Below are 25505 nucleotides of genomic sequence, written 5' to 3'. Positions count from 1 at the left end.
CACACACACACACACACACACACACACACACACACACACACACACACACACACACACACACACACACACACACACACACACACACACACACACACACACGTTTTATGGCTGTGTACAATTACAAACTCTGAAACCTGAATCAAAAATCGACTTTATTGTCACATCACTGGTTTACATTTATAAAGTGGGTGAAATGTTTTTTGGTTCATGGTTTCTGTTTATTTTTTACATAAGCTCATCATTTTGTTATTCAGAAAAAAGAAGGGAGGACAGGGAGAGGGAGAGCAGAGAGAAAAATAAAAACTCAAACTTTAAAGATGCATGTATACAACAATACTGTTGTACTGAGAAAAAAATATTTACGGTTCTACAGGAATTAAAGTACATCCAAAGACTCATCCTAAACCAGTGTCTCAGACAAGGCAGTCTCTTGACGGGTGATGGCTGGGTCTGTGGAAGTCTTGGTCTGAGGCAGCTCTTCAGTAAAGGCTTTCTCCATTACCTTTAGGATAGACCTGCCGAATACATCCTTGAAATCCTGACCCATGAACACGTACAGCAGTGGGTTCAGACAGATGTTGAGAAGTGCCAGGCTGTTAGTTATGGGAAACCCGATGCGGACCACAAGATCCAGTTTTTTACTGGATCCTGTCCCCAGGAGATTCACAAAGTGAATCAGAAACATGACGTGATAGGGCGCCCAGCACAGGAAAAACACAGTAATAACAGTTGCCATGATTTTGAAGGAGCGACCTGATTGGCTGGCCAGCGAGACATTATTCCTGAGCCGGTAAATGATGACAGAATAGCAGGAGACGATGACGGTGAAAGGGACCACAAATCCTATGAGGAAGCGAGTGATGATCATGACCCTGTATCGAAATTTATATAACTGATTTAGTACGGGTGTAGACCTACTGTCGACATCGCTGAGTGCAAAGTTGCTGTAGCAGTGGGTGATGTCCTTATCATGGTCAGAGGTCCGTGTGTCCCTAAAGATAAAGTAAGGGGAGCTGAGAGCCAGGCCCAGGATCCAGACACCCAGACTCACCCGATACATCTTTCTGACACTGCAGTGGTTCTGGGCCCACACTGGACACACCACACGTACACATCTGTCAACACTGATTACCGCCAAGATGTATATGCTGGCATACATGTTCATGTAGAAAACTATACCTTCCAATTTGCACATGAATGTTCCAAAAGGCCAACGGCGGTCCAGAGCGCTCTGTGTGATTTTCATGGGCAGAAACGCTGTAGCGAGGAATTCGGCCACAGCGAGGTTGAGGTAGCAAATGGTGTTGACGGTTTGCTTTCATTTTCAAGCCTGTCACCCAGATGACAACACCGTTCCCAATCACGCCGACCACAGAGACCAGGCTGTCAATGACCAGGGACACGATCTTAATGGATTTAGCCGAGTTTAGCCGAATCATATTCATCCTCTCTTCTTTCCAGAAAGAGCCGTTTCCACTAGACAGATCCATCTCTTTATTGTGATAAACAGCAGTTGTGGTCATAATCTCCATCGTCCTAAAACGTAAAATAACAAATACTTTGTTTTACCATGGCATGTATTATTATTATACTGAAAATATTTGGTGCCAGGGGAAAATATATATATAATAAAAAAAAAATATATATATATATATATATATATATATATATATATATATATGGTGTGCGTGCTGTTGGCCTGTCTCGTGTCCCCCCACTGTAGTGCGTGCATGTGCACATCTTGTTAACGGGACGGACCGGGGGGGTTTCCAAATCACCCAAATAACTGAATGCTCCTTTAAATTGTTTCATATACACTTTTTTCCTTTTTTATAACCAACCTACAAGCAAGCACACAACGCTGTGAGCTTGTAGATGGCTTATTTAAATAAATAAAAACGGGGCCGCAAATTGCAGTCAGTCGGAAAGGAATATGAAAAATCTGACTCCTAAAGTGTAACGATTTTTGTCAGTTTTGGACTCAATCACCTGCTAAGTTTTCTTACAGATGAGATATTCTAAAGATCAATGAATACCTGCCAAGATGCTCATAGCTCTCTCCATTACTCAAACAAAGAAATAAATTAAAATCTATGAAGTTTCACACATCAGCATTTTGTAAGTGATATATTTATTTATGTTAAAATAAGTGTTGAATAACTCTTTATATTCTAGATAACAAGCATGTCTATACAATAAAGAAAGTAAAATAAAACATATCCGTTTCAAAGTGTTGAAGAGGCGTCAGTTAGAGAATTGTCTTGTTCAAACTGTGGTCAGTGAACACTGAGGAGTTCAGAGCAACTTAGAGTATAGCACCGTATATACAGTAGATGGCATATGCATGATAGCCAATCATAGTGGATCTTTGTAGAGCTGTCAAAATAATAGCCGTGTGAAAGGGGAACACATTTGGGGAAGTTCAATTTGTTTATTTTCTAATAAACAAATTTCAAAGAAGATTAACCCACAAGGGCGGATTTAGCAATTCTGGGGCTCCAAGTTAACCTTGTACCACAAAAATAAATAACTACTGAAAAACTGCCATAGAACTTGACAATGGACAGTGCAGTGTGAAAAAGTACTGTTTACTTAGTTTAATCATGTAAAAGAATGTAATATCAGTAAACATGGATACAAATAAAGGTAAAGGTATTTTCAGTGATTTCACTTAATTCAAATATCACTTATTTTGTTGTTTTGTCGTGCTGACCATAAGGAGTTCCTCCCTGTCCCCAGTTAACCCCTGGGGTAAAAAACCTTAGGTTTTGGCTAGGTGGCCAATTTATTCACATTTCACAGTTTTTTTTTTGTCGATCCAAAGTCCAAAGTTCACGTGTAGAAAGTTGTGTGTGTTTTGAGAGTAGATTGGTTTTATCACATCTTTAGGGCTTTTATTTTATTGATATACAGTAAAACAAAAAACAAAATAAAAATCAATATTTTAGTTTTTTTGCCTCTCCTGCACCGTACTCCTTGCTGTTTCGCGCATGCGCGCTGCTGTTCACTTCCTTGTTTACAGTTCCAAAAGAATGGCTGCTAACTCTCCATGGTTTTTCACCAGAAGGACAATGTTCCGTCTTAATTTCTGACTTCAGCATGCATCTCGTTTGGAATATAAACGCTTCTAGAGAGACTTAGCGTGACCAGCATGAGGTAAGAATGGAAGATTTGGCCTCCCGATTTTTGGGGGAAACGGAAGGGGGGGACCTTTCAGAGTAAAATCTGCTATATCTGCTGGCATAGCGCCTATATTTTGAAATATTTTTGAAACGCATCCGTTGTGTTAACTGTTTTTCATATAATTCAAAATGGTGGGAGATCTAAAGGTCAACAAAAACAAATCTTAAAAAAAAGAACTGCAAAAGGTGTCCAAAGAAGAAGAGAACTAGTAAAGTCAGTGTGGTTGCCGCAGTCACCCCCAAAAATCATGTTTTTGCAAAAAACGGTTAAATTTTTTGCATTTGCGACGGCCCCTATGGATGAAAATGGAATTGCTTTTGGCTCTGCGTAGATTAAACCACCCGCGACATAAATGTGGGATGGATTGGACATTCCGTTTGTTATTTGTGGCATTTTTTGTAAAATAGGCCCCTCCAACCAACTTCGGACAACAATTACGTCCGAACAATACGGACTACCAAAATTCTGCTGCTGGTGTTTTAATCAGATAGGTCCGGAGATAATGTGCACCGATTTCTGTGAGATTTGGACAAAATCTGTAGGAGGAGCAAAAAGTGTGTTTTGGAGAAACTTCAAAATGGCGGAAAATCTATCCTGACGGAAATGGGCATGGCCTATATGGGGAGATGTGTTAGATTTTACAACCTACGGTTCAAGAGTTATAAGCCAAAACGTAAAGTGGGCTGTTTTAGCGCCACCATGAGGCTGAACGATAACATTATAAGTTAATTAATTTTAGTAATTATTATGAACCTACCCTCCAAGTTTTGTAACTATAGTTCTTACAGTCTCCGATGACTTGAATGTGATTTTTCACATTTTCCCATTCATGTCAATGGCGAAATTTAATTCACAAATAAATTAATATCAATTAAACAATACCACATTTCTCTTATACAAGCACAACTTTTCTGATGAAGCTGGTCAATTTGAGACTGTGGGAGGAGTAGCGAACCAAAAAAAGGTTACTCTAGAAGAATATAAAAAGTGTTATAAGTACTATTAGTCTGCCCTTTTAGGGCAACCAGACTAAATAGAGAAACAATGAGGGACCCTGCCCTTCAGGCTTGTCCCCTTAAATATATCACACATTTCTTGTATTATCTAGTTTTAAAATCAACAAAATCAGAGGCAGGGAGACATTTTGGGGATATATGTTCAATTAAATATATTCTATTAAATTATAATTTATGATACGCTAACAGGAACACTGTAAGCAACAGAAGCGTTCTCTTATAACCCCAAAAATGTGGTATCAGAATCTTCACTCTGGAGGTATGCTGTGTGTGGCCTCAGTTATATGAGTGCATGCTTCAGCGGCCATTCTAACATCAGCATCTTATGAATATCTCAGCAAATTGCTAAGGGACTGTTGCTGTACAGCATGTGTAACAAACTAAGTGGGGAGGGGAAAGGACCATCTCTGTGCTTTTGCGGACAACTCCCAACTGTTTTAAATGCGCTTAACCATATTTTTCTTGGGCATAATCATTCACTGTGCATAATCTAATTACCTTTTTTTCCATTTGACTTGATGCACTTATATTTGTCGAAGCATTTTGAGTTCAATGCATATCCATCTGTCTGTTGCCATCACTTACCCAGTACCCACTCTCCCTCCTAGGTTTCATGCATGACGAATGTCTTGCCATCATCACCCTTTGGGGTTAGGAATTTATATATACTAGTCCTTACCCGTTCTGAATATATGATTAAATAAATGATGTTCAGTGTGGGTGTGATAGGGGGGGAATTGTTTACAGATGGTCTTGGGAAGTTTGGTTGGGCACAAAAGTAGGCTAATTAGTAGGCTGGTTTCTTTTGCAAGTAAATGCTGTAGTTCAATCAATCAAGTACACCATTGATGTGTGATGTAAATTTGGTGGTGATATTCGGACTATAAATGGAAGTTATTGAATATTTTCACGTTCGGTGTTGCACTTTGTAGACTGTCCCTAACCGCTCACCGTATGCTGCCCATGGAGATATAAGCTATTAAACGGTGAACACGGAGGTTGGCTTTTTGAGCTTCAAAGCAAGTTGTAGTTTGTTCTTTATATAATCAGGTTAAGAATGAGATGTTTTGTGTGATTTAGGAATTGAGGCAGCGTTGGTCATTGCATCTGTCTGTATGTGTGCTGTATGTGTCATTGTGTTGTTCCGACGGCACGGGATCTGTCTTCCCCTACTTCTGGTTGCTGTGGAATGTGAGTGGGATTTGCTTCTCTTTTTTTTTCATTTCCTCCTTTTCTAAACATGACTTGTTGTTCATCACTTCATTATGAACAACATTATTTTATTTCAAATTAATATTGATTATTTATCGCGGGACGACGTATCGATATATATCGCAATATCGATATTTCAGCACACCCCTAATATATATATATATTACATGCATAGATCAGTGGTTCAATCTGTAGGTCGAGACCCCCAGGGGGGTCCCCACGTGATTTTCGGGGGGTCTCCAGATTACAGTGAAGTGACAATATAAGAATGACACGTGTATCATTAAATGCCAGGTGAAACAAGTGCTTTTCGTCATGCATCTGTCCCACTTTTTTCCTTTTCTTTTTTTTTTTACCCCATATAGAGCACCGAAGTCCTGACGTCATTCACTTATCCCCTGGTTCACGGAAGTCATTTCTCTATGGTGTCATCTTAAAATCGTTTCATATAAGCATTGTGGTCCAAAAATAAACAAGCTGTCTCTGCATTATTGTCAGGGAGGTGTCTCTGTATCGTTTGCATCAAAGAAGAGGAAGAACATCAGCACACTAAGTTTGTAGAGCTTGACTGTCTATGACTCTATGTCCTCATCAGGCAAAAAAAAAAAAAGCCTGATGAAGACATTAGACATTAGCAGCTGCTGGCGTTGCATGCAGTGTGCCTGTGTGGGTGCAGACTTACGCGGTGCGGGGCAGGGCTTAGGAGGCAGCCAATCATGACTAGGTCGCGACTCGCTACTATGTGATTGTAGTGAGTGGTGCAGACTCCCATTGGCTTAGGAAGCTTTTCAGAGTATACCATTGGCTTAGGGGCAGCCATTCATGACTTGGTCACTAAAGCCAACAGCAGAGGTTGTAGGCCAGGCTTCACCTGGCAAAAACTGGTCAAACATTGGCGGTTGGAGGATTGGTATTGGCAAGCATTGGTATTGGCTATAGTTAGTAGAGTAGAGCCTATAAGGCGGATGGGCAGCCACCAAATTGGCAAATTTCGCTCCATGACCTTACAGAACATGACAGACACACACACACACACACACAAATGTGGAACGCCCTACCAACAGTCATTGAGACATGCAAATCCCTTGACTCTTTCAAAACCGCTCTCAAAGGGCACCTACGGACGGCTGCAATTCGAAACTGGCCCCTGTAAAATCTGAATCCCCCCCACCGCCCACCCCTAGTTCCCCTCACTGTATATGTTTATTTTCCCTTTTTACCTCCTTTATGATGAATTCCTGTTCTGTTCTTTGACTATATAGAAGTGTCTATTTGTACGTCTCTAAATGTTTTGATGAATTGAACAAGGTGGACCCTCTTGTAAACAAGTGTAATGCTTAATTGGGTCGTCCACTCACAGTTAACAAGTCTTTGTATTGAGTTTGTGCTTGAAATGTACTGTAATTCTGCAAACTGTTAATAAATATTTCAATCAATCAATCAATCAAACACACACACACCTGAGCTTGTGAGCTACAACGTGGTAATAAAGTTTTGCATTTGTTATTGTGGCCTGCTATTACAATGTAGTATAATTAAAGTACTGTAATAACACTGACAATTTATGATGATGATTTATTGGTGTGGTTTTCTCATTCGGCCTTGGTGGAATTTATGTTTGGGGTGTGAGGTAGTAGTGACATTTTTGTAGTAATTCTATCCCATTCATTTAAAGCAATATAGACATCGCTGTCATTGGGATTGAGGGATGGAGATTTTACTATACAAATACAGTATAGAAATATGCACTTTGAGACAGACATGCCTCTTGGCAGAGATCTGCGCTCTACTGAGCATGCACACTTGACTAGGCACTGCACCATTAGGTTCAAACAACCACGGCATTGTGCATATATGATATATAATAACAAATAATACACATCCAATAGGGTATGAATGTTGTCTTGTACCAGATAATGAAGTGTTATGTTCTTTCATTATGAGTCATCTTGCATTTGTCTTTAATTAGGTATGCCTACCATTTCTTATATAGACATAAATAAAAAATGCATTCATTCATATTTCTTGGAGCTACTGATGCATGGCTATTAATTAGTCAAAGATCCAGTGTTCTGAATCAGTATTCTGACCTAGTTTGCTCAACATTTAACATGTCCAGGATCACCTGTTATTCAGAGCAAAAGCACAACATTTCAACTACTACTACTTAAATAAGAAGTACAAAAGGTGAAAGTCTCAGTGCCCAGGAAATAAGTATAATTTGGCAAATGAATACAAACTTTTCAAAACGATACAAAAACCAAGAAGAGTTGGTTTTTGTTTGTTATTTTTGTCTTTATTGTCTCCACCAGCCGAAGGCATGGGGAGAGTATGTTTTGCACTCCGTCCGTCCGTCCGTGTGTCCGTGTGTCCGTGTGTCCGTCCGTCCGTGACCAGCTAATCTCAGCCACGTTAACCCGGTCGATGCCAAATTTTGCACACACACTCCCTGGATGCCAACCATGAACCTCTGCCCCAAACTTTCCAGAACGGCCTGTTATAGCGCCACCAGGAGGCCGCTTTGTGCAAAACAGGTTTTTGCACAGCACACCTACAGATTTTGTCCAAACATCACGCAAATTGGTACACAGTCTCTCTAGAGCCATTCAACCAAACCGGTCTTTCATATTTCTCACACTCCATCCTGACATTCCCACATTCCCACTAGGCCGAGGACAAAATGCCACATGAACAATTTCAACTCAGCCTCAAGGTGGCGCTATAACTGGCCGAAAAGTGTTTTTACCTCTAACTGCACGGATCTGTGGATAACCTGGTGGAGACCTGTGCCCAGAAGGGCACTTTTTCTAGTCTAATTATGTTTTATAATTACATTATTTGGTAATTATCTACATTATTGGTCATGATAATTTGCTGACTGCAAGTATTATAACAATATAAGTATATAGTATACAAAGTTTTGTATACTGTAGAATGGGGCTGCACGATTTTGCAAAAAAAGAAAAAAGAAATAGATTTTTTCCTCTCTGAAACCTCGATTTCTGTTTCGATTTTTTTCAGTAAAAGAAATACATTGTCTCAAAATATGTATTTAAAAAAAAATGCAAAAAAGTCCAAACCTTAAAAGGATCCCTGGCTAATAAGACAAATATGCATTAAAACATTATACTTGCCCTCTATGAAAAAAATAAATAGAGAATCTTTCACTCAATAGGGACTGCTCCCATTGCAGGTTGATGATATGTCCATGTGTGGTCCAGCCTTATGGAATGCATATGCTAATAAAAACAACATAATACTTCCTAAGAATAATATGAGCATCAAAGCAATATTTAAATACTTGTTATTAGGATGTGCATTCCATACATTCCCTTAGGCTGGACCACACATGGACATATGACATCCTCAACTTGCAATAGGAGCAGTTCCTATTGAGTGAAAGATTATCAATTTATGAAAGAAATAAAAATAAAAATATTATATTAATAAATATATTTTTAGTTATAGAGGGCAAGTAAGGAATATTACAATTTTATATATTTATAATATTTAAATTTGTCTGGCCAGGGATCCTTTTAAACAAAGAAAGATAAATTCCGTTTGGAATTCAATACGTTACAATATGTCCATTAATTCATTATCCAAATTAATTCCTCCTCCTTCATCCTCCATTTTTACGCGTGCTGAAAATAGCCGATCTACTAGCTCACAGCGTGTTGCGGTGGCGACACGTTGTGAGCTTGCAGATCAGCTATTTCTTAGCATGCAATGTTTCGCCATACGACCTATACGGCGAAGGCTCCTCGATGCAAAATAAACAGTGTACACTACCCGACTTTACGATAATAAGGGACAGTAGGTCAGGACACGGTATTGATATTAAAGCTTCATGTTGTGCAGCAGCACCCACTCGCCGCTTAGCTCTGGTCCAATGTGCTCGTGTCCATTCTCCAGGCGCTGGAACATCCGAACTAGCCTCGGAAACCCAGACGTTTTTATTTCCAGGGAGAAGTCTGGGACCTAGACCACTTCAATTCGGCATAGAGTAGCACAAACGTCGATCACTCTCTGCTGATTTCTGATCGTCTGTACCTTTGTTAAATTGACGCACACACGTACACACTCCTCTCTCTCTCTGACGCTCTAATTAATTAGTCTCATGTCGCGCAGCTGCGTCTAGATTCTCCCGGCGGATCCTGCCGGGAGCTGCCTATGCCATAGAAAGCATAGGTGGACCCCAGGCTACATCCGAACAAGCCACTCGTGCTGCCGTCTCCCACAGGGACCGACCCTCCACTATGTCAGAACTGTCTAAAACCTGTACCCGTAAAAAGTCTGTGCCTGTGAGACAGTGAGAGACGGCAACAACACGAGCAACCTGCTCCACGTGGCAGACGGACATAACGCTCCTTTCAGGTTTTCTCTCCGATTAATCGTGCGGCCCTACTGTAGATGCATTTTTTCTTGCTATAAAAATGAACCCTAATCAATAGTTTGACCTTTAACCACTTCCAACCTGTCATAATCGCCGTAAATGTTGGAGGCTGGGGGGGACGCCTTGAGGGAATGTCATCATAAATGTCCACTTGGACGGATGAATTGATTATCAGTAGGTGGGTAGTTAAAGGTCAAGGTCATTGTGACCTGAAAATATTACACTCCTTCAAAGTACTCCCTGACCCTTGACCCCAGGCGTCCCCAGCAAAATTAGAAACCGTTTAAACTATTTTGGGGTCTGCCAATACATTACATACAATTCAATTTGAGGTCCTTGTCCTTGACATGGAAATGTTTGAGAACCAAACAACTGTATTTCTATAATATATATATATTTTTAACTGTTGTTTCTTCCCCATTATTTCTGCTGTTTATAAAAACAATTCCAAATACAAAAGGGTATGTAGGTATACTACAAACTGCAGTCTGAACATTGTCTCCTATCAGGGAATGACGTGTTGTGTTCTGTCATTAAGGGTCATCTAACCCTAAGAGGCACAGAGGTCTGTAAGTAGCTGTGCTTCCTCATTCTTGGAGCTACTTACAGTATGGCTATTAGTCAAAACTCTGCTAAGCCTAAACTGAGTAGACAGCAAGAATTATATAACAAGTTTACTCACTGTTTTCCTTTGCATTCTAAAGGCTGTGTGGTGTATTGTTCATAGAAATTTGAGTGAGTGAGAGAGAGAGAGAGAGAGAGAGAGAGAGAGAGAGAGAGAGAGAGAGGGAGAGAGAGGGAGGAAATGCACGATTATGCTCGAATATTCACAAGCAACTTTGGCACGAGCCGTGAGCAGTGAGTTGCGACCGTAGGTCCCAGTTTACTGTGAAAACCTGCATTTCATGTCAGTCAGTCACGCCTTGTGTCAGTCAGTCCGTCACTCACACCTTGTGTCACGCTCCATATATGGCCATCTGGCATCTCCAATTATGAAGATCACGGCACTGACCTCATCAAACCCTGGCTAGCCATACATGGAGAAGACTGGATCATCACATACAGTGACATTGACATTCTATTCCCCACCGTCCTTCCTCTTTGATGTCTCCCTTTTGACTGATACCTGTCCATTCAAACTCAGACCCACCCCAAAGTCATTAGCGCAGCCGCAGAGTTCTCAACAAGCCCAAAAATGAAGGCCCGGCCCTACCTGGGCCCTAACTGGGCTGGACCGAGGCCACGCCTGGCATTACTAATTAGCACACGAAAACGGCAATTAAAAATATATATGGGCATATATGGGTATTCCCAGACATCATCGCGACATCAGGGCGTCTTACTGGTATTATGAAATTACTTTTATAGAGACTTTTATTTCAGCAATACATTTTACTATGCATCCGTCTTAACCCTGCCATGGGAAACACTTTGCCATAATATGGTACCAACTCTACCAGGTGAATTACAATTACCCATGATCAGCATTTTTAAACTATATACTATATTGTACCCTGTTGAGTGTAGCCATGCCGCAGTCAATACTTGGTTCCCCAAAAATGTATCCTGTATCATTTGCAAAAAAACTATCTACAAGGAAGCACAGGGGGGGGGGGGGGGGGGGGGGTCGTAAATATCTAACCAAGCTAACACTTCAGTGGACCCTCTCCTGCGCCCTAGCTGACCTAGGGCTGACCGGAAAATGACCCTTTGCCCAAGCAAAGCATCCATCAGCGTAAAATAAACAGAAGTCTTGATAAAGCACCATCACTGGAAACATGGATGTCCCCCTCTCATTATGTGGAATGCGCATCGCGTCACAGAACTGGCTCTGATCAAGAGCACAATTGAATAACAACAAATGTGGATTAAAACTGTATGCTATATTCTGTGACCTGAGAATATTGCCATTGTTGTGGTGTATACTGTATTTACTACAAACAATATTTTAACCGTGACGTTTTTAAAGGTGATGGTTCTCCTGTAAAGTATACATTTCTTGATTTCTGACTTTCTATTTGACCCCAACCTGTCATGTTTGGTAACACACACTACTGCTGCAATCACCACGGAACCTTCTACAACCCCTGCGAGATGCCACTCACATGCTCCAGCCTGACAACGCCCTGCTCTACTCTCTCTGTGGCCATGTCGCCAGCCTGCAAACGACCTACCCCGGCTCTCCTGCCATCTCTCCTGTGCGTGCTGAAGTTATGGCACACAACGAATGGGAATATGAATGTGTTGGTTCGCGCCTCTGGGCGGACATTCTGTCTCTCCTCAGTTCACCACTACAGCTTATCCATAAGCCACTGTTAGCCTACCCGGCCAAGATCTGTTTACTTTATTCTCTTTCTCCACACGATATCCTAAACTAAAGTTTACCTTATTTTACTAACACTTTAGCCTACTTCCGGTGGGCGTACTAAAATCGCTTTGTTTTAATTTTATTTCAAAACTGATGTCTCTCACTTTATTCTAACTCAAAAGAGGATTTCGATGAGATCATCAGAGATGTGATCATGCCTTTGATGACAGGCCTTGCCTGTCCATAAACGCATTCATTGACACTTACTATGACCAAAAGTACCACTTAAACCTGGTTCATTCTATCCATGTTTTACACATTTGTTTAATTTTAATAAATTGATGATTTTAATTAAGAAGTGGTTGTGTCCTATGTATCCTATGTTTATGGTCGATACAGTATTGGAATGTTTAATGTAGTCTGTTCAAAAACTCATGTTATGTTACAGTGACGTGAACAATATAATTTCATTATATTGTAATATTTTCATAATTCATTTTTCATAATTTATGGAAAATGTATATTGGGAATATTACGTCCTGTTTAGCCCTTGCCCAATCCTAGGGTATGGTTACAAGTGTCACATCCATTTTGTTTATATTGAACACAGAGGAAACAAGAAAGGATAGAAGAGAATAATAGTAGCAAATCTTTTTTGCTACAATTCCTGTCCTTTGCTTTCCTCATTGCAGTCTGCACAACTTTCATAACAGAAATCCCTCTAGTCTCGTCTATCCATCTACTGTATAGGTCAGTGGGTCACCACATCCATTGTGAACTAAAATCACACAGATGAACTTGGCACTATTTATGTCATACCGTGGGAGTGTGCTGGTTTGTGGTTAAAGGTTTGGAGCTCCAGACCTGGTGTGCGAACTTCATCTCCTCTCACCAGTGTGTGGTATGTGGTCATGGACACGACACACAAACAAACTGAGTACGGTAAATCAAATGAAGCGTAACCCGTTGAACCATCTAACTTTTAATCAGGCTGTTCTCTACTGTCTCTACTGTTCTGTCACCATGAATGACTAAAGAATTAGAAAACAAAACGCATATAAAAACAACACAACAGCAAAAGCAAGGAACACAAAAACAAACAAACAATCCCACCCACCCCTCCCCCCAGGACCAAAGATGCCACAAAATGTCAGTACTCCTACTACTGTGCAATGGGAACAAAAAATAAATAAATAATAATAATAATAATGATTAAGTCGGCCCAGGCCGTGGCGTAACGGTCTGGGCACCGGACTGGTAATCCAGTCGCAGTGTGCCGCGGGTTCGACTCCCGAGCCCGACACGGCCTTTACTGCATGTCATCTCCCCATCTCTCTCCCGTTTCCTGTCAGCCTACTGTCTGTCCCTTAAAAAATCAATAAAAAGGCGTAAGCCGCAAAAAATAAATAAATAAATAAATAAAAATAATAATGATTAAGTCATGACCTTAACCAAATCTGCAATACCAGACCAAATCTCAATGTTTTCCTCTTTTGCACCATGGAATCTTGCTGTAGACATTTCTAGATAAATGATATCTAGAAAGGTCAAAGCCCATTGGCGAAATAACAATGTATGAGGCGGTTTCCAGTGCGAAGTGCAGAAAGTGCAGTTGTGATTATTTAAAATCCGCATAGCACACAATCTACGGGGGGTTGAGTATGTCCGATGAACAAAATTTTGATGAATTTGTTGATGATCAGGATTCCTAGAAGACAGGACAACATTAGACCACACTGTATCCCAGCTCCAATCTGGATCTAGATTTGGTATGTCATTCCTCCATACAGTATCGACAGGCAAGGTCCCATAACTAGATTCTAATAAATAATCATACAATATGGAAACAAAACCTCTTGATCTAACATCACAGATAAGTCTATGCAAAGGGTGCATTGCAAGGGGGGTCTGCCATGGAACCCCATATGTCCTCATGGCAGTTCTCAATTGTAAATAGAAAAAAAAAGAGTTACCAGGCAAGTTAAAAATATCACATAAATTCTGGAAAGAACGTAAACCATTAACATCAAATAAATCACCCAAAGTATGAATCCCCTTGGAACTCCATCTGGGAAAACGAACCATCATTGTTGAACACTGGGGAAAACTAATTCCATTTCAAATCAATCTTGCACAATCTTTCAGCCGATCTCCACACTGTTACTAACTGAGAAATGATTGGCCCAAAGCGAACTTTGCATTGACTATTCGTTATGTTTGAATAGATCAGATCTCTCAATTCAACAGGATGAACCAAACTCTCCTCAAGCTCTCGCCAACAGACCTTTATAGTTGAGTCGAAATATCTAAAGCCCAATAGTATAATTTGAAGTTAGGCAACGAGAGACCGCCATCAGCTCTGGCCCGCTGTAACAAGGAAAGTTTGAGACGTGGGCGTTTGGCACACACACTGTTGAGGGATATGCCATCAGAAAAGCCACACCAGGGGCCTGAAGTTAGACCTACCGGTAATTAAGACATGCAAAATGGGGCACTCTACAACAGCAGCCTGTTCAGTGAAAGTGGAAAGAGCCATTATTCGTTTAATATAGGTTAGGCCAGTCTATGCTGCTTCCGAAATATGCCATCAGTTGTAAACAAATGGAAAATGATTCTGCACAGTGTTTCACAAAGCGACGACTCAGCAGAACTATCTTTAGACAGGGAGAGGCTTAAAGTCGAATTCTGGCACCTGTACTGTAAACACGCAATTGCCTGTGAGTATGTGCATGCGGCCATGCGCGCGTGCAAGCTTTTCCATGAGCCTCCACCATTCAGCAGAAACCAGTACAACATTCATGCAACAATGGTGCACAACCTACAGTATACTGTAAGGTGAGGTGTTCGTATTAAGGCCACGCAAAATAATACATTGGTCTCCGGTTGCCGACCGATTCATTTTTTTTACATTAATTGTATAAGGCTGTCAAAGTTAACGCACACAAATTCCTTTTAACGGCGTCAACTTCATTGACGAGTGATTAACGCAACGCACAGTGAAGTTTGAAAGAGTGCATGCCATGCATGTTGCCTCCCTCTCTCTCTCTCTCTCTCACTCCGCTCTGATCATTCAGTCATTCAGCAGCAGTGCACTGTCAGTATACTGTAGCTCATTATTAATTCATTTGCTCCACGTGTAAGATCAGAATGATCTTTGAAGTGGGCATTTGTCAAAAACAAAAGCTCAGAAAGTTAATGTTGACTGCTAACGCTAACAACAGACTGACGTGCGTGTGGGAGAGAGTGAGAGGGGGGGGGGGGGGGGTTCTGAGAGTGAGAGAGAGAGTGTGTGTGTGTGTGTGTGTGTGTGTGTGTGTGTGTGTGTGTGTGTGTGTGTGTGTGTGTGTGTGTGTGTGTGTGTGTGTGTGTGTGTGTGTGTGTCTGTGTGTGTGTGTGTGTGTGTGTGTGTGTGTGTGTGTGCCCCTGTACGGTGTATTACAAACTTATAAACAATCTGTTCCAGTCAGTGGTTCTGTGACCCAGGTGGTCCTTGGGGGAGTTCTCTCTCTCCCCCTCTGCTTACCAGTCCACTGAGTCCAGACCATTGTTTTTCCTCTGTCAGCCCCAGCCTGTGCTTTACATACTGTCTATCATTCCTTTCATTCGGTGGTTCTCAACCAGTGGTCCGGGGACCACCAGTGGTCCTTGAGGGGGTTCCAGGTGGTCCCCAGCTAAATAATGGAGAGTTGGTAACAAAATGAACCCCTATACCAGTAGATCTTTATAACTCTTGAGTGTAAAATGAAACCAAGTGGACCCTTATGGTAGCCTGGTTAATAAACCAGACTAATATCGCACGGATCCGCGGGATATTAGTCTGGGGAGGCTCAGCTTGGATTTAATTTCCAGGGAAACATTTTCTCTTTGACGCAATTGGTCAGAGCTACTGTCAGTCAAAGGTCTCAAGCATTGAACGTCACTGTACCAAAGCCCGCCCATATTGCATACCGTGTCCCTATTGGGCGCACACGTTTTCGTGTGTAGAAAATGGGCGTACAATTGAGCCTCTCCAGACCGAAATCCGCCGGTAGGCAATTTTTTTTTGCCAACGGCTGATTCGGTCTGGTTTATTAACCAGGCTACCCTTATGGGTCTATTTGGTTCCATTTTCCACTCTCAAGAGTTGAATTATTGTTAAACATCAGCACTCAAAAGTATTCAACCAGTGTGTGGACATTCTATTCAAAATGTTCAAATGCTGTAGGCATACAGTGTTATGTTTCTGACACTCTTTTGTAAGTACAGTGTACTTTAGAATTAGAATTATTATAAAGATGGTAACTCAGGCAAATATTGAAGTTATTAAAAAAGAAGCCTATAGCCTACATCATTTCTGTAGGAAAAAAAAAAAATCCCATTAAATGAAAAGTATAATAAAATAATTCCCTACCTACTCAGCCCAAAAATGACAGCCAATCAGAGACCAAAGTATTATTTTGCTTGGCCTAATTTGTGCATGTGTGTGAAAGAGAGTGAGTGAGTGAGTGAGTGAGTGAGTGAGTGAGTGAGTGAGTGAGTGAGTGAGTGAGTCTATGTGTGTGTTGCTATAGAGGGGGATCCATCATCCTCAGGCTTCTATTGATGTGAACGTCAGGACCATCAAACTGAGAAGCACAGAGGGGCACCACAAGGCACTCAGTATAATTAGGCACACACAGTAAGCATGTGCACGCTCACACACGCAGAGCATGTGCACGGTCAACCGCATGTGCATATAAATGTCTGCATACGTAGTCGCGCACGCACGCACGCAGTTCTGGTCCATGATTATGATTGGCTGAGCGACGTTCAAAGCCATTAGAAAACCCTCTATATTACACACATGGGCAGCAAACAAAGTATTTAGATTTTGATTTACAAGACATTTTAGTTGAGAAAAAGGCCACAAACTGATACATGTATTGTGATGTACATATAAAGAATTAGAATCTGGACATAAGGGCAACCATGCAAGTATTGATTTAGTCGGTTTGGTTAAGATGTTGGCTATAACCTCATGCCGTCAGGTGCCACAATTATGTTTTTCACCTACAGTAGCTCAATGTGTCTACTGAACTCTTGAGTCTTAACCTTCCACCTCCCCCATTGCTCCGTTCAGGGAAAAGAGTCTCATAATCGGCCTCATGGTGATGCTACTGTATAACAGCCAAACTTCATGTTTTTGACTAAAGCTCTTGGCCCCTAGGTCTACAAAAGAATACTGGATCATGACCATTGACCAAACTTTGTAACGGATTATGTTTGCTTCTTCAAAACACACCTTTTGCTACTAATGAATTCAGGCACATATACTCAAGAGGTTAACACGCTGCATTACTATGTCGGTGTATACAGTGTTCTGCAAGTCCCATACGTGGCAATCAGCTGAACAAATGGGCGGGGTATTAAGCGTACCTACAGCAAGTCTGTGTTCTTTCTGCTTTCCTTCTGCATAATTATGCATTCATAGTTTGTGGGTATGCACCGTTTGCTCCCACCACCACCCCAGCACCACCGTTCTGAGCTAGTACATTATTCCAACTAGATTTATAACATGCACCATTATAATCATATTGCACTAAATAGATGGAAAACTATTCTACAGATGGCACATTTCAACATTATTTGTTAACAATATGAATTATATCGAATTATCTCAACAACGTATTGTATTTCAGTCACAGGAACATATTCAAGCAAACATTCTAATTTACATTCATCACAACGTAATTGCCTTTCCATTGTGTACTACTTTGTAGCATAAATGCTTCTAGTAAAATTCAAATTAAAGCTGCTATAAGCAATAATATGTCAAAACTTTAATTACCTTTTTTTTGGTATTCAGACAGAATGGCAGAATGGGTAGAACGCTCCCCCTAGATGTGTCTCTGTGACACATCTAGGGGCTGCAATCTGTTCCTAGAAGCTTTGTCATTGGTCGATTTGCCTGTCTACTTCCTGATTGGTTAGTCATTGCGACAGGGTTTTTTTTTTCGACCAATGACAAAGTCTGGATACCAAAAAATAAATAAAAATAAGTCATTAAAATGTTATACATAACATATTATTGCTTATAGCAGCTTTGACACATAAATAAAAAAATATGATTGTACTTTCCATCACCAAAACGGCCATGGAAATGATCTCACTAGGGATGAATTGTTCAATTATTTGTCACAGTGAAATGTATACAAAATATTCTGTCCATTGAAGCATTATGGGGAGTACACAGCCACCGTTAAGTCTTAATGATTCTTCAAATGCTGATTTTAGTTTATTGTATACATGTATGTATGTATGTACGTACGTATATTATTATTATTATTATTACTGTTATTATTATTATTATTATTTTTTTTTTCATTCTTTGCCGGAATAGAAAAAGGAGGCAGCTTTCGCTGCTCACCACGGCTATTTCCTGCGTGGCTAACAGTAACATCTGTTCACTGTGCCCCTGGGGAATACAGCTGGGGTTTGGCCTCCACTGAACAATACAGAAGAGACAAGAGAAAAGGGAGGCAGGGGAACGGAGGGAGAAAGAGACGGGAGATGCAGAACGTGACAGATAGTGTATATGAGAGACAGTAAGATGCAAAAGGAAAGATGGGGATAGACAGTATTTCTGCTTTCATAACGTCTACAAATACAATCCCAGAAGTCTGTGACTCCATTCTCCGTGTGTAGCCTATATAATTTAGTTATACTCTATCATAGGGTGAGGCAGTTAGGCTGTTGGCAGATGTTTAATCATTTACTCATTGATATCCTTTTAACAAAATGTTAACCGTGTTTAACCTCAATAACCACAGATAATTGTATGCCGTAACCCTGGTTGACAATGCAGAGCTCCATGGGTATGAATAGGGTACTACCACAGCCAGGGTTGGGTGTTCGATTATTAAAATTAAGTAATGTTGATTAAAAGGGGCGGGCCCAAGTGACATAAGTAGGCACAAAGGTTTAGTCCATTTAATTATTATTCTGCCAAATACGCACAAAACTATGTTTAATTAAGGGACCAAGCAGTCCCGAAGGGCCCTCCTCCTCCCATGGAGCAGAGCTGTTCTGTGAATCTCAGCGACTCCCATTGAAAATGAATTGCGAGCTGCTCTGCCCCCCCACCCCCCTCTCCCCCCGGAACAGAGAGAACCATTTCGTCTTAATAGTGTGATTGAGGCCTTACACTCTTCTGTGAGATCTCTCTCGAATTTGACCAAATTCATTTATTTATTTATTTTGCGGCTTCCGCCTTTATTTTATTTCTTTCTTTTTGGAGGGACAGACAGTAGGCTGACAGGAAATGGGGATAGAGATGGGGGAGTGACATGCAGTAAAGGCCGTCGGGATCGGAGTCGAACACTGCCAGACTGGATTACCAGCCACGGTGCCTGGACCGCTGAGCCACGGCCCTGGACTGCTGAGGCCAATTTGACCAAATTCAGTGCAGTGATTCGACTCTCTAGTTCAGTGGTTCTCAACCTTTTCAGGCTGTGACCCCCCAAAATAATCATAATTTGAACTGGGGACCCCCCACCCTGATAAGCAGCACAGTTGAAGCATTACATTTAGTTTGACTCGGTTGCACAGGGAAATATTGCGAAAATAGACGATCTACAAGCTTGTAGATTGTCCATTTCCAAATTCTTAGGTAATATTTGACAATTTGAACAATGTTTGGAATTATTTTTATAGTATAGTTTGTTGGTTACCTTTGATGTAGTAATGGTATTATTATTAGGTCATTTGTTTAATTTTAGAGGTATTGAAATAAATGTGCATTAAGCTAATAATGTGGGGACCCCCCCAGTTTGGGAACCCCTGCTCTAGATATAGAGACTAGAGGAGATGGAGACAAGCAAAGAGAAAGGCAACAACCGAGGCCAAAGCGGCAAGTACAATTCTGCTGTACTTTTACTTATTTCCAATTTGCAATAGAGGGTATGCGCGTGACATCATCGTACCTGGAAGTTATGCGGGAACGCCCACTGAGTGGCAAAAAAAATACTTGTTGGCCTTGCCAGCCCATTCATCCAAACAGAAAAGTCCTGTCTGATTGCATTAAACAATGTTAAACACACCAACATTGCAGCTGTACGAAAAGCTTGAATTATCCTCTATCCTCTTTCTAAGTTTTTGTTTCAGAAAAAAGTGCTTGTTTTCAATAACACAACATTTAGCTGCCTCCTGCATTATGTGACATTTAGAAACAGGACGGTTGAGTGATTTCCAACGAGCGCTTCCAAACTCCCAACACTCCAAACTCCAACACATGCTGCCTGCTCAATGTTTTGCCACTCAGTCTAGATGAGGGGGGCGTGTCCTGATGGGAAAATCATGCCTTTGCATACTCTCTAGACGGCCTGTACTCTGTATACTCCACATCTGAGGCAAAAGTATATGGTATAAATATTGTAAAAATATTTAGTTCCAGGGGACCCCAAGAAACATTTTTTGTTTTTGTTTTAATATATTTTTTCTGCCTTGTATTGATAGTACAGGAGGAAGACGGAAAAAAGGAAGAGATGGAGATGGAAATAACAGACCTAAAGCTTGCAGTGAGGCACAAAGTGGCACTAGCCAACGTTAAGTTCTAAAATGACACGGATACTATCCCAGTTTTAATGACATTAAGGCAGGACACACAGGAAGCCTTGTACACAAGTAGATAGACAAACAAACGATACAGACAGATTCAGAAGCAGAAACGTTGTAGAGACAGCTACAGTACAGACAATAAAAATCACACCCGTGTGAACTGAGTGGTGCAACTCCCCTCTCTCCTGCACCACCCCCCCCCCTCTCTCTCTCTCTCTCTCTCATTAGCAGGCAACAGTGCAGCACTATCTCCCTCTCTCTCTGTTTCTGGCACAACAGCTCCACTTTTCACGTCAGTGAAACAGAAGAGTGACAGGTAGTCAGACAGGCAGTGAGGGTGGAGAGACAGGTGGACCAAGCAGGTCAGAGAGACAGATAAACACAGGCATTGTGAGAGACAGATTTGTGGACAGGCAGGAAATATACAGACAGCAGTACATACTGCAAGCAGGCAGTGTTAGAGAGGGGGATTGATTGTGAGAGAAAAGAAAGGTAGATAGACTATAGGCAGGTTGTCAGAGAGACAGGCTTTAACCCTGTAAAACCCGGATTACTACTACTTTTTACTACTAGGACTTATCAGAGAAAATGTAAAAAAAAATATATAATTTTATAATAATAATAATTATTAAAATAATAATAATAAATTAATAATTTACATTTGGGGGATATCTTTCACAATAATGAATAAAACATGTTCTAGACATTCTAATGATCACAAAAAAACATATATTAATTATTTTACTTACTTTTATTAGGGTCAAAGGTCATACTGTAGGTTAAGAATTGTCCAGAGATTTTTCATTTGTGTGAATTTCAGCCTCTGTGGGGGGTATTTATATGCAAATAGCAGGTCCAATGGCATTGCAATGAACATCAATGATGACGTTTAGGTGAAAAAGAAAACAAAAAAAATGAATGAATGAATTAAAATATGTTGTAGTATTGCAACGCTGGGTGTTACAGGGTAAAAATGACAGACAGGCAGGCAGGCAATTATACAGAGACAAGTACACATACAGGCAGTGTGTGCAGTGGTGAAAAAGGTACTCAATTATTTTACTTAAGTAAAAGTATAAATACTGCAATGTAGAACTACACACTATGCAGAATATCCCATTTCAAATGTTCAAATATATACAAAGCCAACAAGACGCGACGCATTGTGAGCTTGTAGATCGACAATTTTCAAATGGCTTAATGTATGTTTTGTAAAAGTACAATATTTGCCTCTGAGATGCACTGGCAATACTCAAATAAAGTACAAATACCTATATAATATATATAATCATGATCCACCTCTGTGCGTGTGTGTGTGGGGGGGGGGGGGCTTTAGGCAGTAAGAGAGACAGGTACACAGACAGGTAACCTGTCCGGGGCCAGTCAGATGTGTTTGATAGCATTTAGCAGGACAAGCGTATGCTGACCTCTGCGCCAATTACTGAGCTGATGACAGGATCCCTATTCACTGATTCACTGCTCTGCTGCTGTTGGGCTGGCATAGCACTCTTTCAGTCCCCTCACCTCTCTCTCCCCCTCTCTCTTAAATTTCACGTTTAATTTCTTTCTCATTAATGTTGCTCTCTATGCCTCTGTCCTCCTCACTTTCATAATGCTTCTCTGCCCTTCTTTAGTTATACATGAGTGAGTGAATGATGGAATTTTAGAAGAGAAGGATATTGGGGGAGAGAGAGAGAGAAAGAGAACTCGAAAAAGCATCAGAGCAAATATCTACACCCCCACACCCGCCTCCTCCGCCGCCTCCCGTTTGAAACCTGAGGTCAGCAGGTAAAGGCGTATCTAGATCGATGCTGGTTAATTCAGAAGCTTGCTCTCCATGGCCCGATATCAGCAGTCTCAGGTTCTGTGAAATGCTGCCATGGCTTGAAGATGAGCTATGGCGGGCTGACTCGAGCCGCGATCAATTTCCAGTCATCTACCTCAACCTCTGCTACACCTCTGCTGCAGGGTGGTGTACCATGCGTTGGCGGGGCGTCACAAGAGTGCATGGCGGCTTACTCACTCAAACACCACACACACACACACACACACACACACACACACACACACACACACACACACACACACACACACACACACACACACAGAGTCAGGAAGGGGGGGGGGGGGGTATACTCCGAGTCAAATAGTTCCCACTTGCCAGGCAGAAAGACTATACTTAATACATAAGCACAATACTTTGGTTTGGCTGAGAGACCTCATTTGCACTCTCTCACGCATAAGAGACCTCAGTTGCACTCACACATGAGTTGCACAGTAGCATTATAAGGAAGCAGCACAGACAAGGCATACGTACAGGATGTGGGTCAACACTGTTGGTAGTGTAGCAGAGGTTATGGGTCTCAATTCCAGTTTCTTTGGAAGAGAACATGACATTTAATTTGAGTGATGTTGATATCTGCCAGTTTAAGGGTTAGTTCAGATTTTTGGACTTAAAGCTTTAGTAAATACTTAAATATAGTGGTTGGAAAGGTACTAATTGAGTCCCAGAATCCCGTGGTGAGATTCTGGTCTTGTTTTGGTGAATATTAAGTTGTTCCGGTCATTTTGTAGAGGTCTGGGGGCCACGCATTAAAAATAAATGAATCCACAATACTAGCGTCATTTGTAATTACCTATTGCTATATACCCATATTATAGCGCAACTTTTGTTCAACTTGGAACCCTCTGTCACATGGAGCTATTCACCCACACTCTCTCCCCTACACTCTATTTCCCCACAAACGTAGACCATCTGTATGGGTATGTCCATACACAAGTAGACAGATCACAGATCATAACCACACACCTCAGTTGACCCTGCTATGCCAATGACATCACATGTCAGCGAGTTTAACTAATAGGTGATGCTGCTACACTAATCACAGATGGCTTACAGGGCACGGCTCCGCTGATGCATCTATACCAGTGGTTCTCAACCTGTGGGTCAGTAAAGTGACAATTTAAGGATATTAAATACCCTTTAAAAGGGGAAAAAAGAGCATTACTAATTCAAAAGTAACCAACAAACTAGAAGATAAACTGGTCAAACATTGGACAAATTGTCAAATGATATAAGTTCCGAAGCGTTGTGAGCTTGTAGATTGGCTGTTTTCACAAGTCAAACTACATAATGCCTCAACTCCTACAATTACATTAAGTGTTTGTCAGGGTAGGGTGTGTCCAGTTCAAATATGTTGAAACGGTTGAAAGAAAATGTACAAATGTTGTGCATGTGTACTTTCTTGTGTACTGCATGTGCTGTCTGTCTTTGTCTGCATCTGGCATAAGGTCATGAAACATTCATATTCTTTGCACAGCTAGAACCATATGGTGGTGGATACTAACACAAATTTTACTTTTACTGTCTGTCTGTCTGTCTGTCTGTCTGTCTGTCTGTCTGTCTGTCTGTCTGTATGTGTGAGTGAGTGAGAGAGAAACATGTAACGTTACAATGGCAGATTGGCGTTAGTAAATCAGAAATGCTTTGCAACTTGTTGCTTGATTGTTGAATCGCTTGCAGCTATAAGCCAACATATACTCAGACCGATGCAACTTTTCTTTGCAAATGGTTTTGTCATGAGGCAAAACTTTGGTCTGAACTAGGCTTAACACTGACAAAATGTTTTGTCAGTATGGCCATATAACTATAACCGTATTGGCACAGCATAATATTACAGCCACATTCACACCCAGGTGTGAATGTGAGTAGTTGCATGAAAGTTAAAGGACGACTTCACCCGTTTTCAACCTATCCTCGTAAAACTAGTTTTCACTAATGCTCATAATAAAATGGTACAATCTTATTCCAAATCGGTCTGTGTAGGAAGGCTGTAGTGAAAATAGGTGAAGAAATGGCAGTGCTGTGAAGAGCACCCATCCCCCACCAACAACATGCTCCCTGTATGCCTACATTGCCTAGTGTGTATTGTCTAACAATAACACTGAGAACTAAAGAACTATAGGTTAAAACGGTTTTGAAAGTTTGCAAAAAAGCCATGCAATTACAGATCCAGCCCAGATGTTCCAGATTGCACTCCTAGATACCAACCCAAAACTTCGACATTAATCCCAGGATGGATTTTTCATTCTGTACGTGCATCTTCGCTCTTCGCTCTTTCCACTACAGCGCTCTTGTACCTAAGGGAAATGTAATTGTTTCCTTCTCCCAGCAATAATACAAGCAGACTGAAGTCATGCATTATTCATGTCATCCAAGTTGGCGCGCTGCGTTGAGAATTAGAGGTCATCTTCTGTTTTGGCTCAAGACACCGTGCTATGGCGTCCTGTGGGAATACCCTGCTCTGTGTGTATATCAGTATTATATGGGTAGTTGCGGTGCATTTCTAATCTGTATGTACGGTAGATGTGCGTATGCATGCATGTAGATATGCGAATGTGGTTATGAGTGCCTTTATGTGTTGTGTGTAGTGGACAGTACATACAGACTGTACATGAATATGCTTTTTAGTGTATCTGTTCTAACATGTTTATAGCACCTCTCCAATAATAAACGAAAATATTCCATAAAAGTGTAATGCCTTCAAATCTATACTGTATATAAGCATTTCTAATATACACTAAATCCATTGCTAAAGTCTCAACAATGCCCTCCAATACAAATGACAAATGTTTGGGGAACATAGGAAGCATTGCTGGCTCCTCCTCTGTACAGCTTCAGACTGCAAATGCATTTTAATTTTAATCCTCATATCTATTCCATTCTAAGATTGACAGGAATGGACGACGCCCTACCTACAGTATGAGCCCAAATGGCCAATCAGTGTTTGGAATCAAATAATGACATCCTGTGACA

The 25505-nt window shown here is 41.0% G+C and overlaps 1 pseudogene across 1 annotated transcript; it reads right to left on the bottom strand.

Moving 5' to 3' along the window:
- Positions 1–400: 400 nt before the first annotated feature.
- LOC310873228 (chemerin-like receptor 1) lies at positions 401–1532 on the bottom strand (annotated as a pseudogene). Its single transcript has one exon. The product of its transcript is annotated as a chemerin-like receptor 1 (transcript).
- Between the last annotated feature and the right edge of the window lie 23973 nt (positions 1533–25505).

Source organism: Protomyctophum parallelum (assembly GCF_964188405.1).
Source record: "Protomyctophum parallelum genome assembly, chromosome: 16".
Taxonomy (NCBI): domain Eukaryota; kingdom Metazoa; phylum Chordata; class Actinopteri; order Myctophiformes; family Myctophidae; genus Protomyctophum; species Protomyctophum parallelum.
Note: the sequence above shows the minus strand (reverse complement) of the source record. Positions and strands in the feature narration are given on the sequence as shown.